We start from the raw sequence: 18,778 nt of genomic DNA on the forward strand, positions 1-18,778 counted from the left end.
GGTGGGGGTGTGTGCCGTCTTCATCTTTAGAATTCATCGTTAGGTAGGACCCATTCTCACAGACACGCAGGTCGCCTAAACGGCGTCAACTCAGAAGACCTGCATCAGGCTTCTTCGAGGGCCACACACACACACACACACACACACACACACACACACACACACACACCATGTAGCATGGCTTAGCCATTGTTTCATCGAGCCTTATGTCCTATTTGGTGTTTGGAGTACTTGGAGTTTCAGTATCCATTCTCATTTTGTTTTCGGACTTCCGGATGTAATCTGTTCTCTCTCTCTCTTTCTCTCTCTCCTTCTTATGGCCGTGGGCCTTATGCCTCTGATTACGGATTTTTCGACTCTCTTTCGAGGGTACCAGAGGTACTAAATTAGTAACTTATTACATCAGAGTGAATTTGCTGCTTCAAGTGTCTGTGGTGTGAGACAACTGTGATTAATGTAGTCTACTGGCCCAATGATGGGCGCTTTAAAAAACTGTTGTAAATTAAGCTCCAGGGTTAGAGACCCGTGAAATGTAAATTGTTCTAGAAGCTACAGCTTCTTTCTCTGAGGTATACCTTCCCCGACATGTTAAGGCTAATCTATCCTTTCTAAACGTAAATTTACGAAACCTACGGTTCAGAAGTCTTTCACTGATTCTTCCGAGATGGGACTGTCCTCCCCGAATGCCGTAAATTTTCTGAGCTTACGAGCTCTTCATATGTAAATATCAGACTTAAGGTGAAACTTTCCTTTGTTGTACGGTTGTTGTTGTTTTTGAAAATATCTAACCACAGGAAAATAAATAAATAATGTTTTTCATTTTGTTAGCAATTCTTAAAGTTCGGTTTATGCTTTGTCCATCCATTAACCCTTAACGCTTCTTTCCCTCTCTAGACCACCCGTAATAAAAAAAAAATAATAATAATAATAATAATAATAATAATAACATAAAACCATCTTTAGGGCTGCCGACAGTGGAATTAGAACCCACTATCTCACGGATGCAAGCTCACAGCCACGCACCCCTAAACAAACGACCAACTCACCTGGTCTTTATGGCATCTGGCAGGGTTTCAGTCGTCTGGTCTGGCCTGGTCATGGCCTGGAGGGGTGCAGTTTGATTTTGATTTTTGATTTTTTTATTTCTTTTTACGAAGAAGACAATCTTGGGTCAAAAAACTAAAGAAAAATGATCTACTCCATCTTTGTACGGTAGTTTTCTTTAAAACTTTGAGTACAGAAGAAGTAAAGTAAGTCGACATACATGCTGAATAGAGTAGACGTTCGATGGTGATGATTATCAGCCAGCCTTTCATCGGCAAACCCACCAACTCCGTCATCATGGAGTGATTATTGATAAGGCAGGGAGGCCGTTCGCTAGCGACGGGAAGCCTCAGTAATTACCCGCTAATTGACTTAGAGCCAATCTTACAGCAGTATGCCCATCATTTTCAGCCGATGTAGGTCATGAGGCACCGGCCAAGGGGGAAGTGGAAGAATAAATAAAGCTAGTAAAAATTGTAAAGGAGAAAGATCTTTGACAGTAACAAACCACTCTCAGACTGTAATTCTATTTATTTTTTATTTTTTGTGTACTTCATGTTCTTGGATACGGTACATGGCTTAACAATCTTTTAACTCTTTTAAAATTTCTTTGCTTCCATACACATGTAGGACTAAAATTTTGAGGTTTTCCAGGACTTAGCAATTTTTCCCCCGTTTTACCTGGACTTTTCAAGATATGCCGCAGTAGGCGTCTACAGTAAAATTTTATATACCTGTATCGCGTGATCTGTCATCCTTTCCCCCAATTCACTAGACGGTGTCATAACGCAATATTTAACATTTCTCTCCCGTGGTCTTCCAATGTTTTAGTCAAAATATAGTGATGGATCTATCCATAAATTATTACTCTGACTCTGATTCTTATTTTTATTGATAGAATGGGTTTCTCTGATAATTCAGCGTTGGCCTTGTAAGACCACGTTCGCAGGTTTGAACCCTACGTTTTAATGGTAATATTGATGATATGTTTTACATCGTTATACAGATATAAAATATTTCAGGATAACAAAAATTACACAATGATCATAAAATATATTAAAACGTCATCTCTTCTTTTACACTATTTCAGCAATCAGAACAACCCTGAAATGGAAATATTTTCTGTCCTATTTTCAATCTGCTTTTAGTTACAACGACATAGATATTTTTATGGCGACGAGAGGATAGCAGGATAGGATAGGATAGGATAGGATAGGATAGGATAGGATAGGATAGGATAGGATAGGATAGGATAGGATAGGATAGGATAGTAGTGGGAAGGAAGCGGCCGTGGCCTTAATTAAGGTACAGCTCCATTATTTGCTGGGTGTGAAAATGGTAAACCACGAAAAATCATCTTGAGGGCTGCCGATAGTGGGGTTCGAACCCATTATATCCCGAATTTAGTCTCACAGCTGCACAACCCTAACCGCACGGCCAGCTCTCTCAGTAAAATGGAGATCAGGCAGCGGATTATGGATACAGTGAGCCGTCTCATATCCTTTATCGGGATATCCGCCTAAATCATCCAAGATTTAGAGAATATTCACCTGGATATTCAACCGACCAATGTAGAAGAGTTCCTAGCTGAAGGAGATGACACTTCGAAGAGCTTAGAGGTGATCAAACCGTTACCTCCGTTCTCCAGGCTGTTGTTAATGAAGACGATACGGACGATTAAGACAAAGAAGGAAACAAAACGATTAGTTTCTCTGTGACCAAGAAAGATTTCAAGATCACGCTGAAATTCATCAGACAGCTTCCAGTGGAAACACCTGTAGATGTGTTGTGAGTAAAGAAATGGAGGAAAGAGTCTACAGAATCAAAATTGTCTCATTTGAAACAAAAAAGCATTTCAGACTTTCTTCATGTAACTTCATTTCTGTAAAATTATATCCAGTAATGTACCTTTCAATATCTTATTAGCCACAGTATAATGACCAGAATACCTGCGGAACTTAATCCTAATATTTCTTAAAGCATGCGAAAGAATACTTTCCAGAATACGTCCCCCTACTGTTGCTATACTCATAGCATTAAGCACATCTTGAAAATTGCACTCGTCCACTCGCCAGTGTGGCGGGGGGGGGGGCGATGGAAGAGAGTCACCAATCAATTCGCAAGTAATTATTTGAGCAGAAGCTCAGTTTACTACCGATAGTATCTTGATAAGAAGAGAATGAAGTATGCACCAAGTACCACGTTTTGGATTTCTTGTTCCTAACTGATGATAACACATTAACAGCATTTTACTGCCATGAGAACATTCTTCATTTAGCGCATTTCATTGAGGTGATATAAATGAAGATTTTTTGCTATCAGAATCGCTTCAACAAAGAATTTGCTTAAAGAAGGGCAAATAATTTCGAAGAGACTAGGCGAGGTTTACACAAGTTTCCTGAGCACTTCGATGAGCCGAAGAAAGTATTTAAGGGAGTCGCGTGCATTGCAGTAACAGCAGTGTTTTGTAAATGAACATTCAGCTTCGTTAAGAGGATAAAAAGGAAACAGGGACTTTCCCTAGACATCACTTTTTTTTTTTGCTAGTGGCTTTACATCGCACCGACCGGCGACGATGGGATAGTAAAGGCCTAGGAGTTGGAAGGAAGCGGCCGTGGCATTAATTAAGGTACAGCCCTGGTATTTGCCTGGTGTGAAAATGGGAAACCACTGAAAACCATCTTCAGGGCTGCCGACAGTGGTATTTGAACCCACTATCTCCCGGATGCAAGCTCGTGGCCACGCGCCCCTAACCGCACTGCAACTCGCCCGGTTTAGACATCACTAAACTAGTAGATGTGATATAGCCGTCAGTAAATAGATGACCCATAGAAGACTTCAACCTTGGTATAGTCATAGAAAAGTGATATTTCTCGTCAGAATTATCCCATGTCTGTTGCCGCAAGATCGAAGAGATCCAAATTCAGCTAGGCAAGGCATTGGAGCTAAGCCTGCAAATTATTTTTTTCATTTTTAAATCAACATTATCCAATCTACAACTTGATAATGGAACTAAAATAATGCAAACTGGCTTAATAAATAATGGAGATGTTGCTTTATGCTGAACGTTAACAAAAAACATTTGACTCCCCCTGCCCCTCCCCGTGTTCTGGCTTGTTATAAATATTGTTATAATTTTAAGGGCTGGCGTTAACTTCTATTTTGTTTTCAAGTTACTGGTCTAGTAAGATATAATGACATCGGGGACATAATCGAACAAGACCAAACTCAAGACGTCATCATCATCATCATCATCATCATCTGTTTACCCTCCAGGTTCGGTTTTCCCCTCGGACTTAGCGAGGGATCCCACCTCTACCGCAGTGTCCTGGAGCTTGAGACTCTTGGTCGGGGGATACAACTGAGGAGTATGACCAGTACCTCGCTCAGGCGGCCTCGCCTGCTATGTAGAACAGGGGCCTTGTGGAGGAATGGGAAGATTTGAAGGGATAGGCAAGGAAGAGGGCAGGAAGCGGCCGTGGTCTTAAGTTAGGTACCATCCCGGCATTCGCCTGGAGAAGAAGTGGGAAACCACGGAAAACCACTTCCAGGATGGCTGAGGTGGGAATCGAACCCACCTCTACTCAGTTGACCTCCCAAGGCTGAGTGGACCCCGTTCCAGCCCTCGTACCACTTTTCAAATTTCGTGGCAGAGCCGGGAATCGAACCCGTGCCTCCGGGGGTGGCAGCTAATCACGCTAACCACTACGCCACAGAGGCGGACAACTCAAGACGTACAAAGCCTTAATCAGTTTTGTATTGCTTACTATGGAGTAGAGACGCTGAGTACGACAAGAAGCCCCTTCCCAATGTTGACAAACAAGAATTCAACAACTTACAATGAAATGAAAACCGCAAATTGAAAATAAGAATAGTGTGTATTGCTGCATGCAAGAGACAATACATGGAACTCATTTTATTTGGAATTACATTACGGTATGAATTGCTCTGCGTCATCGTACAATCACACCTGCCAGTAACGGATTAATGCCATACGTCACCGAGAGGGTTATTAATGGAACTAAGTAGATTTTATTTTACATCGTAGAAGGAATTTAAGTGACCGGCTTACGTATTAGAAAAGGCCGATACCAGAACGGTGAACTGATATTTTAAGGTCGTTCTCTAGGGAATCACGCATTCTACTGGAATATTACGTGTGGCGATAATAAAGTGGGCCGTTAACCACTAGTAATATGTTCTGATATATTGAGTGGCCAGCTCGCTGACTATAGAGTTGGAAGCTATTATAGAGAATGCTATATTCAGACACCTGTGCCAAACCTCATTAGCCCAATTCCAGCCGCGCAGACTTAAATCACAAGCAATCGATTGAGCCGAACTCTAAAATTTAAGGGTGGGAAGCAAGAACGACATAGCTCCATTTTACTCATCTTATATTAGCAAAGAAAACTGTTCAAACTATTAGAAAATGAAAAAATTAAAAAAATATTATTTCAGGGTATTATATTACATGCGACCTTGATAAATGCTTTCTGTCTTGTAGAAAACTTTTCGATTTGTCGTACTCCATAGCAATACATCCATTTTGGAGAAACCTGGTTCTTAAATCCACTTTTATGAATCCATTGTGTTCTGTAATATTACATGCAATGAAATTGCTCTTCTGCAACAATATAAAAACTATGCCAAATTTCCCTTTTGGAAAATGAACTTATAACAAATATGATTTTCAATAAATGTAACTCAAATTTATGGCGATTAATTTATGTGCATCTGAAGAATCGTTTTCGAGAAACATCTCTAAGGAATTCAGAGTCGACGAGAGTAGGAGAAATTGTAGCTGTAGCGCCGACGGGTGAGGTAAGGTATCCTAGACTCACAATTTGAAACGTTTCCGGGACCTTTAGCTCTAAAACTTTCGGCACAACTGAGAAAATTGTTTAATTTTACCTTTTTTCGCATTATGGAGACCCATACTTTGTCTGCTAAGCTATGTTTTCAACATTAACAATCCTTTCATAAGTGGAAAAGAAAAGAAATGACTACTCGGTACTCGGCACTCGATGTCGTACGATGTCGATAGGTAAAAGATCTATGTTGACATCTTTGATGTTTCTTCTTATTCTTCCTCTTCGGTTACCTACCCGTTTGAGATGTTGACTATCAGCATGACACCATATCCTTTATCTGTAACTGATCTGAAATGCCCCTCTGAACTTGTACTTCAGCCGAGGAATTCTTCTTCTACTAGGTTTTCTATTTCCTTCTATATTCCCCTGTAAAATTAATTGTAGCAAGAGCCCGGGCCTTCCCAATCACATTCGTCCATGTTTCGCGGTCAAGAGCGAGTCTTCTGCACCTACGAACTGGCAGTTGTCGCACGTCCGCCTCTACTTCATCCAACCATCTCTTGCGCTGTCGTCTTTGCTGTCTTATTCCTTCAGGATGTCGATGGAATACTTGGCGTGCTGCTCGCTTGTCCTCCATCCTCCCCAGGTGTCCTGCCCATCGAAGTCTTCCTCTTCTTACTTCTACTGGTATCCATGGTTCTCCATACAAGCTGTATAGCTCTCTGTTATTTCGTATCCGCCAGATTCCATTTTCCCGGACTGGACCATAAATCTTCCTAAGAATTTAACGCTCCCACGTATCCAATGCTTCCTCACCTCTTTTGGTGAGCACCCATGTTTCACTACCATGTGTGACCACCGGCCTAATTACTGTTCGATAAATCCTCTTTTTTGATCTTACGCGAAATTGTGCGTGACTTGAATACTTTTAGAAGGCTAAAATAGCAACGATTTCCATGCGCAATTCTTTCCCTAATTTCAGCCATTGTAGCATTATCTTTAGTAAGTCTTGATCCCAAATACTTGAAATTATTAACTTTTTCAAACTCTTTCCCGTTGATAATTAAGTTATCTTCATTTCCCTTCTCAAGGGATAGAAGCATATATTTTGTCTTTTCACTGTTAAAATTTAAGTCTGCTTCCTGATTCTTTTTCTTCCTCTTCATATACAGTACTGTGGTTATGGCTCTTACCGTTCTTCCCAAGATTACTATATCATCGGCACTGGCTAAATATTGCACTTCCTGATTATACAGCGTTCCTGTTTGAATAAGGTTTCCACCACGGATATATCGTGCCAGTGCACCTTCCCCTTCCCTCACATCAATGCCTCGTACTACTCGTTCCAAAGCTTGAGTCTTGAGTCTTGGATAGCTCTATCAAACTAAAAAAAGGAAAAAAATTCGAAAATCACTTCCGACCTAAATGCAGTTTCGGGAAAACAGCCTAAAATCACTTGTTTCTTTACTCTTTTTATTTTCTACTAGCAGAAGTACCCGTTCTTCGTACGGGTTATCAGAAACTGGCTTTAGTTACTCATACTATATACACATTTTTCCTCTTTATAATAAAATACAGCCCATGTTACTCACTGGCAATATAACTTTCTACGGGTGAAGCAATTTTTAAAATCGGTTCAGTAGTGTTTGAGTCTATCCATTAAAAACAAATATACACATTTTTCCTCTTTATAATATTAGTATAGAAGTATAAATTACATCCCTACACATACGGTTACCGTCAGAATGGGCATCCATCCGTAAAACCGGGTTTAACTTACATGTGCGACACAGTTCGCACCCGCAACCTCACAGGTGTGGGTAAAGCGATAGAAGAAGAGGACACTCATTTTAAAAAAATCACCCGTTTTTTTATTCTTTTCACCCCCGTAAGTGGATTTTCCAAAAAGAGTGTGTTCATTTTTAAAGGAGATTCCAAGTACCAATTTTAAAGTCTGTAACATCTCCTTTTTTGAGATACATGTATCCTCATATAAATAATTCAACTTCCACCTCACTTTATTTCACACACACACACACTCACACACCCCTTAAGTGGATTTTCTGAAAACGAATATTTGTGTTCTTTTATTTTTAAAAGGGATTCCAAATATCAATTTTCATGCCTGTAACATGTTAAGTTTTCTGATTTACTGTAGATAATTTTGCTGCTGTGGAATCCTGGAACAGACGTTGCCATGGTTACGGCAGTTCATTACTTTATCCGATTCTTATAGCAGGGGTAGAGTGGTGCCAATATCTCCGGAACGGTTGGTTTTAGGGCCTTAAAACATGGTTTTCGGGCCCGTGGGCGTACCGAGTTTTGTTCTTTGCGTCAAGAGGATTAAATTGAGCTTTGTCTCGTCCTTTTACGACAAATTCGATATTTTGCCAATATTAGCCCATTATTTTAGATCTGCCCCCCCCATGCCCCCCACTTCGAATTGTTTTGAAAACAAAATACAGCCCATATTACTCACTCGCAATGTACCTTTCTATAGGTGAAGAAATTTTTAAAATCGGTCCCGTAGTTTTTGAGTCTATTCGTTACAAACAATTTTTTTTCTTCTTTATAATATTAGTATAGATGCAAATCTCAGCCAAATCAACTTATTTACATAATTCCTTCTGTAATATGTTCCTTGGTTCAATAACATCAGTCTTTTTTTCTATTTTTGAAAAATATCCACTCCGAATTTATTTATAAGGATTTAAGTGAAACTCTGCATTGACTCACGTTAGCGCTCATAGTGGTGCTTAAGTGAAACAATGCATTGACTCTCATTAGCGCTCCTAGTGGTAGAAAAAGGAAAACTGCTAACCTAATCGACCGAATAACGATGATTAAGAAAAGGATTGTAATTTTTAGGTATAAATAAAGAATATATTCTCATACTTCATTACGATTTATTTACCTAAAATTTGTAGCTCATATCCCTAGGATGTTTTCAACATTGAGTTGCCTGCATGAAGGGCTAGAACTGTGTATATTTAGAGTTATATTTAGGGAAATTCAATTTGCAATACCTGGCAAATCTGTACGTAACTTGAGTTCCCAGCTCATTTTTCATTCTAGCTGTTGTTCTGTCTTGAATTTAAATCTCTCTATCCTTTTGTTTCATTGCGCATTGAAATCGCCCATTGTGATTGAAGAGCAAACAAATTGTTGCCTTGTGACAGGTGATCATAAATTGGAGTTGGAGCCTAGAACGTTACACTGAATTCAAAGCATTCGTATATTTTTTCAATCCCTACCTGCGAAACGATTTCATATGTGCCACATCCAATATTCTGAACTAATCAGATTGAGGTCTAATTTTCCTGCAATAAATTATTGAGCGGAAATACCATGCAACAACCCTGCAGCCGGCAGGCTCGTAATTAATTATTGCCTGCGAGGAAGTCGTTCATAATATTTATCACATAATGAGAATTATTTCTTCCGTGTTGTAATAATCACGTTATAAGATCTGTTTTATTGCTCCTACGTAAAAACAACAAAGCACCATCGGTTACGTGTTCTAGGAGCTGCGAAATAATTAATAAATTATTAAATGAATAATAATAATAATAATAATAATAATGGTGCAGGAATTTTTATAGTAAATGGCCTATAAGGTGACCTGCATGTCTGTGAATATAGGGCACTACCTAAGATTTCTAATGATTGGGACGACACACACACACACACAGCTCCAGAGCCAGAATAATTAACTAATTGAGGTTAAAATTCCCGACCCTCCCGGGAAACTAACGTGGGACACCCTGGACCAAAGGCCAGAATGCTGACCATTTAGCCACGAAGCCGGACAATTAATGAATAACAAAAAATCCCTTCTAATCCTGTATGACCACGAACTTAGAAGAGAGTACGTTACTTTAGAGTACCCCTATACTGACACGTGCATTTTATTATTTATAATTCAAAATACAGTAAGATATTCCAAACAATAATGTGTTATAAAATAAATAATTCATATAATCAAAATATAATCTCATGAACCTTTCTTAAACGTATATTTTAACCAATAATCACACACTGACTTCTGTAATTATTTCTAATAATTTTATGTCAGTCATAATAAGTGTCATTTCAGTGCTTTTTGTCTAGGATATCTCTTCAGACATGTCTTTATAACTTGCTATATATATCGTCTCTTTTCTCACATTTCCTTGACCTCCTTTCCATCATTTCCCTTCAAATTACTTTTTTTTTTTTGCTATTTGATTTACGTCGCACCGACACAGATATGTCTTATGGCGACGATGGGACAGGAGAGGCCTAGGAATGGGAAGGAAGCGGCCATTGCCTTAATTAAGGTACAGCCCCAGCATTTTCCTGGTGTGAAAATGGGAAACCACGGAAACCATCTTCCCATCTTCACGGCTGCCCACAGCGGGGTTCGAACCCTCTATCTCCCGATTACTGGATACTGGCCGCACTTAAGTTACTGCAGCTATCTAGCTCGGTAATTACATTTTCTTAATCTCTGGTTTCTTCTACCCTCCGCTCCATGACTTAAGAAGTGCGTAATGTTGAAGCTGTGTTTCAGTTGTTCACTTTTCGATCATTTCCATAGGTCAGGTGAATTCTAAATATAAAGTTTGGTAGAAATATATACAGTAGTTTTCAAGTTATAAGAACTCAGACAAACAAACAAACAAACAAACAAACAAACAGACAAACCGACAAACAGACACCAAAGCTAAAAAGTATGCAGATGGCCATTATTACACCATAAACGAATAACTGTAGGGAAATTTCGCCAAAATAGTCAACGTACAGACACACGGTGGTTACGATTTATATAAATACATAGATGACACATAAGCATTGGCACGTTTATAACTGCAGACCTGCGTTACGTGGTTTACTGCTCTTAAACGGCACAAACGGTTCACGCCATCAGACGCCTCATTTACCGTTCTATATGTTTGGTCCTAAAACATTTTGTCGTATCTCCAATATTTATGGGATAGATTTTGTTACAAAATTTGAATGGTGTGAAAATTGGGTATATTTTTAACAATTTACATTTTTTTCATATTTATGTATAAGCTAGAATCATGAAATTTCGTTCACGTATGGCCATTGGTCGTGTCAAAGGGCGTACCAAACTTGATAACAATTCATTTTATAAGTGTGTCAAAAATGAAATACACTTGTAAAAATCACAAACATTGCGTACAATCGAAAAATACAGCGAAATCTGACGTAAAGTCAGAGGACCAAAGTTGTAGATCACTAAAAAATTGAACTTATATTGTGCCATCTGTTTTGTGATAGGACCTACCGTTTAGCCTCGAAATACCTCGAAACGAAGGTCTGCACCGTCATTAGAATTTCCTCGATATTTCGATATTCTTCGGGGATAAAAAGTTAAAAATTTAAAGATCTTGGAAATTTTCCGTCGGTTACAGCCTAAAATGTATACTTTTCCCCAATTTAGATTTTGTAGCTTGTCTGGCAGATGGTGCCGCATTCTTGATTTTGGGGAACGGCGGTAAAAATTAGGACTTTCAGGAAACTAAAGCCAAAATTATGCAGATGGACTTATCCTTTAAAGGGGTAGCTGTACGAAAATAGTCAATGAACAGACAAACGGTTGTTACGATTTTATTTTTGAAGATACAGTAGATAAGGAATATGCTCCACGTACAACACCTTTTGGGCTATGTCTGCTGGACTTAGCCTGGAAAACGGACCGTTCATGATATCTCCCTTATTAATCCTCCAATCGAAATGATGCACATGAGAAAAAAGTTTTAGATATAGATTTCCATTAAGGAATGTATTGGAACCTTTCCCACCGTCCCCCATGACTCATGGGACCATGTGACAACAAACCAACCCTTTCGGGTCACGAACACATGGGACCATGCTCCACGGAAGTCGATAGTCAAGGGATCTTTTTGGTCTGTGCCGATTTCTCCTCATTGGGATTGTATACTTAATCCACTCACATGAAGAGTTATCGACCATTCGACTCAGCTAGATCACAGCTACTCTCCCGTTCCTGAGGTCTGAACACGGACTCCTCAGGGCCGAAGAACGTTCGCGGCATAAAGAGGCTATCAAACATAAGCTATCTTAAAGGCCTACAATGAACGGAAGAGGATTCTGGATGCATGTTTTTCGGTATAGATAGGCATAAAATCGTTTGGAACAATTTACTACTCACTCGGTGAAATATACAAATTTACATACACTCTTGATACTTCTTACACAATTAATATGAGCAAATCACTTATTTTAGCAGCGGAAAAATCCGGGCTGCCATTGACATCGGCTGTTACCTCCACATTCCACAGACAAAATCTATGTGAAAGGCAACGTTAGCTGTTATTTTCTCTACTCCAATAAATTTTCCTTTTTGACACAGACGTAGATATCCATATCCCTCTCTACCAAAACAGAGAATAACCGAGAGGTTGTTAATATGATTTCACTTTTTCACATACTATCACTTTGAATTGCCTGTGTCATATATTGCTTACATAATTATTACATTAGTTTGGATGTATGCTACACAAATTGTTTTGTGTATTATCGCAATTGTTTTGTGCGCGTCATCACCCGGTTTAGCATAAACCACTGAGTACCCTATCATATTCACAAAACAAACAAAACAAGCCATGTTCCCCCAATGCGAGTATTCCATGGGACTGAATCCCGTATTACACATTAGACTCTATTTACACAAAAGAAAAATGTCCGCCTTTGAATGGTCGGCTAACGCTAGGAATCAGTGAAGTAAAGATTAAAAACATAATTAATCCGAACATTCTGACCATATCAGAAATCCGTCACTAAAACACGGAGAAGGAAAGAAAAAGGACTCAAGTCTTCCATATAAAATAAACACAGACTTGAACAACGAACTATCATTTGCAATCACTACCAGTGGACTTTCACGAAGTCTAGATTCAAATCGACATCGATTAAAAGTAACCAACAAAAACACATCCTGAAAAAGAAAATATATCAAACACATGTATCAATAAAGACGATGGCTGTAATTTAACCGTTGTAACCCGCTGTCTTAGCGAGCTGTTGATCACTGCTGTGCCCACATGAGGTTCGAACCTGAGACTCTGGTCGTCTCCATCCAGGGTACTGTAATCAAGCCCTAATTAATCTAATCGTGTATCGAACTGTCATAACAAAAATAAACATCTATATTGCTCTGTAGGTCATGGTCTACGGGGTGGCAATTAAAGCACTTGCTGTCTTTATTCTCAAAGAAACCAGAATGTTGGTTCGACCAACCTTTCTGCTTGTATATCTTCCTCCCTGTTCCAGATTCTCCCCTCTCAGCCATAAATTCACAGCTGACACTTGTCCCACGGTCCGGAGACAAAAAAAACACCATTCAGCCTGCTTCCCGCTAGGCCTTTTTCTCTCTGTGTCCATCAAATTAATTCATTAGAAAACTGGCACATTTTATTCAATGCTCGGACCAGCCCACATACATTCAGTACACGAGAATCATTTCTCAAATTCGACTGTTAATTCACATTTCATTCTCTCATATCTCTGGAGGTCTGGAGTTCGACTCGTGTCTTCTCTCCTTCCAAAGTGCACCATCCGTTAGCCCCTGACCACAGCAATACTCCTATTTCTCCGCCTCTGAGGCGAGTGTGTGTACCTATCAGATACTACCCTATCTATCGGTATAAATCATCAATCAAAATACCTTAGGTAAAATAATAACAATACTAATAATAATAATAATAAGGAGAAGAAGAAGAAGAATCTTCTAACCTTTTGCTTGAAATGTATAGTATCAAAACACTGCTCAAGTTACATTAAGAAAATAATAATAATAATAATAATAATAATAATAATAATAATAATAATAATAATAATAATAATGAAATTCAAATTAATTTAAATTATTAAATCCTTCCAAACCACTAACAGACCTTCTACATCTAACCTCAATAGTGTAGTGGAGGACAGGGGTTCAAACCTCGGCACGTCATTCCTTGAACATCACCAGTTACAGCCAAAACTTATATTATCATGCAACAACATGCTATTTCTGACTTTACGAACATAGTGCTGATTCTAGCCCAAGTTTTTCCTTTCATACGGGCACTTGTTGATGACTCTGTCACCTCGCTAATCCCTACGTAACTTAGGCACTTGCTCAGATGAGATCTACATTATTAATCTACTTATCATTCTACTCCTTTTCCCCCCTCAATTCCTTCTCAGCACTAAATAAACAAATTATAATAACATGCAAATATATCCACTAAAAGGGGTCCCCTATTCTATACACTAACACAGGATCACTCCCTTCCCATATCTAATTAATTAATTGAAACAAAAATGAATAAAAGGATTCCCGACCATTCTTGGGAGGATTAAACCTATTTATATATGTTATTTTAACCCTATACTTCATGACTATTATTTACAAAGGGAAATACTAGCATTGGAAAGAAACATAACTTTGTACTCAACAGTTGACGTCTTCGGCCCTGTCCGGAGGATCCGGAGGCCTGCCCATGTAGGATTACTCCATGGCGCTGGATCCTGTAGTCCTGGAGTTCAGAAGTTCCATATCTTGTCTTGCGTAATCCATTTTAGTAACACACGGATCACTGAAATTAGATTGTAATTCACACAATTTATCAATTTCTTGCACACGTGTTACCGTTCACTCCTATTACTTCTTTGTCTACCCACTGCCAATTACAAGGAGATGAATATATCGGCTACTTCCAGCTAGTCTATTACACTGTTAAACCGGGCGTTCCCAGCATTCGTATGATGCAGAATTTTCTATCCCTATCTTCTGTATGGTTTAATAGTTCAGGAACACTCCTCACTAGATTGTTAATCAGTTAATAATCTGACCTACGCTCTGTTCAGAAACAGCGTGATTTTATACAGTTCTTTGTTCTGCTCGAGAAATTCTACGTACTATCAAGTAGTTGTTATGCAAAATCCTACTTCATCTTTCACGAAGTCTTAGTCTACTTTGCAACCGATATCTTAAGTATATCTCATTACCGTAATCGTCTGTTGCCTATCACAAATTATAATCAAAAAAAACAACTGAAAGATTTTCCCTGCCGCTTTGTTCACATAGTATACCAAGGAGCGGTAATCCGATAGCGAAGCGACCGTCGTTTCCCGTCGAAAGCTCCTCAACGACTACTCCAGTTCCCTGGAACTGCAAAAAACTTATACTAGCCCCGGTGGTAGGGGCGGTTTAGTGACTTCATCCCCACTCTTATTTCGACTGCTCCTGGATAAACCAGCCTGTCGAAATTAGCAATACGCTAGACTGTGTGACTTGGTTATGCACAAGTACGCTATGCCATGCGGAATTGGATATGTTCGGCGGATCTGCCGTAATTAATTTATCATCTTGGAGGGGAAGTAGGGAATCCCCGAAGGCATCTGGTTTTTCACTAGGCGTCCATACGCGACCGGAGTTATATAAGTTGTTTACCAACGCCTTTCGCTTGGAGAGTATTTTCTACCAGAACTCTTGACTTTATAATTCCACCAAAATTCAGCCCACTACTCTAACGGGTGGAGTATTGTTAATTAAGCCTTATTTATGCCGAAAATGCATTAAATTTTGCCCGATCGCTTTGGCATCGCTGTACGCTGGCAGATGTTTTCCAATATGGAGTCGCTAAATAGTGTTCTTCTCCTGCTTCTTCTATGACGTGTACCTCGTTCGGGGATTCTTTAAGCCACCCAGTGGGCGGATGAAGGCGCCTCTCTGGCGGGCTTCGTATTGCGCAACCTGACGATACCCCCAGCATCCACACAAAGAAAGCTTGCTGCCAGCTTCCTTACCAAGCATATCATTTGAAATAAATACTAATTGTGCCGGTACGGTCACAGTATATTTCCATTAAATTTGGATGTGCATATTTTGCGGGAGTGCAAAATCATGGTTTCGGTTTCTAATAAACCCCCAGTAAATTTAGGTATTCAAAAATCATATTGACACCAAAAGCTGCCCAAGGACAGATGGATTCTAAATATCAAGTTTGATAGGAATATATCCAGTAGTTTTCAAGTTTAAAAACTTAGACAAAAAACAAACAGACAGACACCAAAGCTAAAAATATGCAGATGGGGTCATTATTACACCTGAAACGGATAACTGTAGAGAAATTTCGCCAAATCAGTCAATGTACACGGTCATTACGATTTTATTTATGTAGATTACGACTTTTGGAAACACCATAGTGGTTTGGATCCCGGCACGATCTGCTGGTAATAACAGACACTCAAATACGCCAGTACATTCATCAGAAAATAAAATAACCCCTTCTGGAGAGGCGTGCATTGCAGTCTTGCAACTCTTGCCAGTACGAGGGGTAGAACAAGAAGCGGTCACAGGGATGAATGCAAATAGAGAATTATTGAGGTGCTGAGTTCATTCACTCAGACTTTCAGACTGAACGCCGAAATGTATTATAGCAATAATAAAATATTAAGTATGTATGTAGGTGAAAAGAAGGACACTTATAGCTTTACGTGACTGTTAATTTCATTATCATAGCCTTGGGACCTCCAGTTTAACGTGGAATCGAACTAGGGAAAAGTGAATTTTTGTTTCAAAATCCCAGTGTAAATTGGCCGCGATTCCAAACTCGATCACCTTTGATTGAACCCACTGATAATGTACCTCGGCTAACACATTCCCCATTAACGCATGGATGTACAGAGTGTAACAATAAAGTAGACCAAACTTTCAGGACACGCTCCTCACACATAGAAGAAGGAAATATGTTTATATGGACATGGGTCCGGAAACGCTTTATTTTCATATTAGGACTCATTTTCTACAACTCAACATAGTACATTAAAATGGGAAACACACAGGAATAGAACGTACTAGCATACCATATGTAACTCCATTCTACATGAAATGTTCAAAATGCCCTCCGTTAGCATTGATACATGGATACGCAATACTCAAGGGATACATCAGCGCATCCAGGATTCAATGCGGCGGCGGTTTGATGCACGTGGTATGCGAATACGTTCTGTTCCTGTAGATAATGAGCTCTAACATGAAAATAAAGCGTTTCGAACCCATATAACATATTTTCTTCTTCTATGTGTGAGGAATGTGCCCCCAAAGTTAGGCCGCACCTTATTGTTACACCATGTATATATGCACTCGCATTTAATATTACACATCCCAAAAATGAAAAATTCTTAGAATAAAACCTAATGGATAATTCCATCTGTGCCTCCAAGTCATATCTCTCGGGGGGTGGAGATGGGGGAAGAAAATGCATCCACGGTGTCCCCTGCCTGCCGAAAGAGGGGACTAAAATGGGGACCTATAGAAAGCTCTTGAGAGCGTAGTTTGGCGACTGCGATCCCCCCCTTGCTGAGTATTGCTTCCATCTTCCATTTAATCTTCTCTATCTGACCTTCCTTGGTTAAATCTTGTTCCCTTACCGAGCCCTATGGTCTGCGAGGTGTGGGGTGTCTTTCATGTTTACACCCTTCGTGGCCTTTCTTATTCTAGTATCAGTTCCTTTATTTATTCATGTTTTACAATACAGATAGGTCTTATGACGACGATGGGTTAGAAGAGGACTAGGAGCAGGAAGGAAGCAGCCATGGCTTTTTAAGGTACAGCCCCAGCATTTTCTTGGTGTGAAAATGGGAAACCACGGAAAACCATCCTCAGGGCTGCCGACAGTAGGGTTCGAACCCACTATCTCGCGGATGTAAGCTCACAGCTTAGCGCCCCTAACCCAATGGCCAATTCACACGTTCCTTTCTTCTTACACAGATCCGATCCTTTATTCCCTCTTATTAGTTTAGATTATCAGTTTATCTTCCTCTTAGAATAACAATCATCACCACAGCCACCTTTAATTCAACCCATTGACTGGTTGGATCACTGAAGTCATCTAACCTCCCACCATTTTAATTTTCCGGAGAAATGTGTGCTTCAGATCGTAACCTAAGTTGTCAGGGCTAAACGCCAACAACTAAATCACTGAGCATTCCGCCATTCCTCCCCTAAACGTGTTATCACATAATGTAGGATAGAAATGTGAAATATTTGGGAGTGAACTTAACTCAGCAGATCAAGAGCGGTGCTGTAAACGTTACACTTATGCTGGTTGCTGGACCGCGTTCTCGAGTGATAAATGCTCCTTCATGACCCGGATTCGAAGTGGGCACTATCGCACAGCAGAGATCTAGCCCAACCCCGCCCAGACACGATCCATCAGCTGTGAGTGCTTCGCTACTACCATCCATTCTGCCATGAAAGTTACAAACGATATTACAGAAATATATCTCGTAATTTACGAGATGGTTTGGAGTGGAGTTCTTCACTGGCACATCTCCGTTACTGCGCAGAACACCATTCTCCAGTTTATAGGCCCATTAATTTATTTAAAGTGAACTAACTTACTATGATGAAGTAAGTTTAAAAATGTAGAAGTGAGATCAGTTAAGTAATAGAAAATCATATAAACAAGTTATCGCTAGCAGAAGATTACAAGGGTCGCCATAGCAAGTCATAATTTGATATCCAGTTCACTTTTGTAGTTTAACGGTTATCACTATTAGTAGCCGTCCTCGGAGACCTGAGTTCCATTCCTGATACTGCGAGTAATATGAGATTTTCAGAAGGGCTGGTTTTTGGTTAATAATGTACATGCAGCTTACTTCCAATAGGGATGTCCCTGAAAATAGCTAAACTATTTCGAGGCATAAGAAGAGACTGCGTTATTTTCAATCGATATCCAGATATATCATCTATTGAATTAAGCACTTTGGAACAGCTATTAAATAGTTTTTATATTTTATGAGTGTCCGACTCGTTGGCTGAACGGTCAGCGTACTGGCCTTCGGTTCAGAGGGTCCCGGGTTCGATTCCCGGCCGGGTCGGGGATTTTAACCTTAAT

This window comes from Anabrus simplex, chromosome 1, assembly GCF_040414725.1.
Source record: "Anabrus simplex isolate iqAnaSimp1 chromosome 1, ASM4041472v1, whole genome shotgun sequence".
In the NCBI taxonomy this organism is placed as follows: Eukaryota; Metazoa; Arthropoda; class Insecta; order Orthoptera; family Tettigoniidae; genus Anabrus; species Anabrus simplex.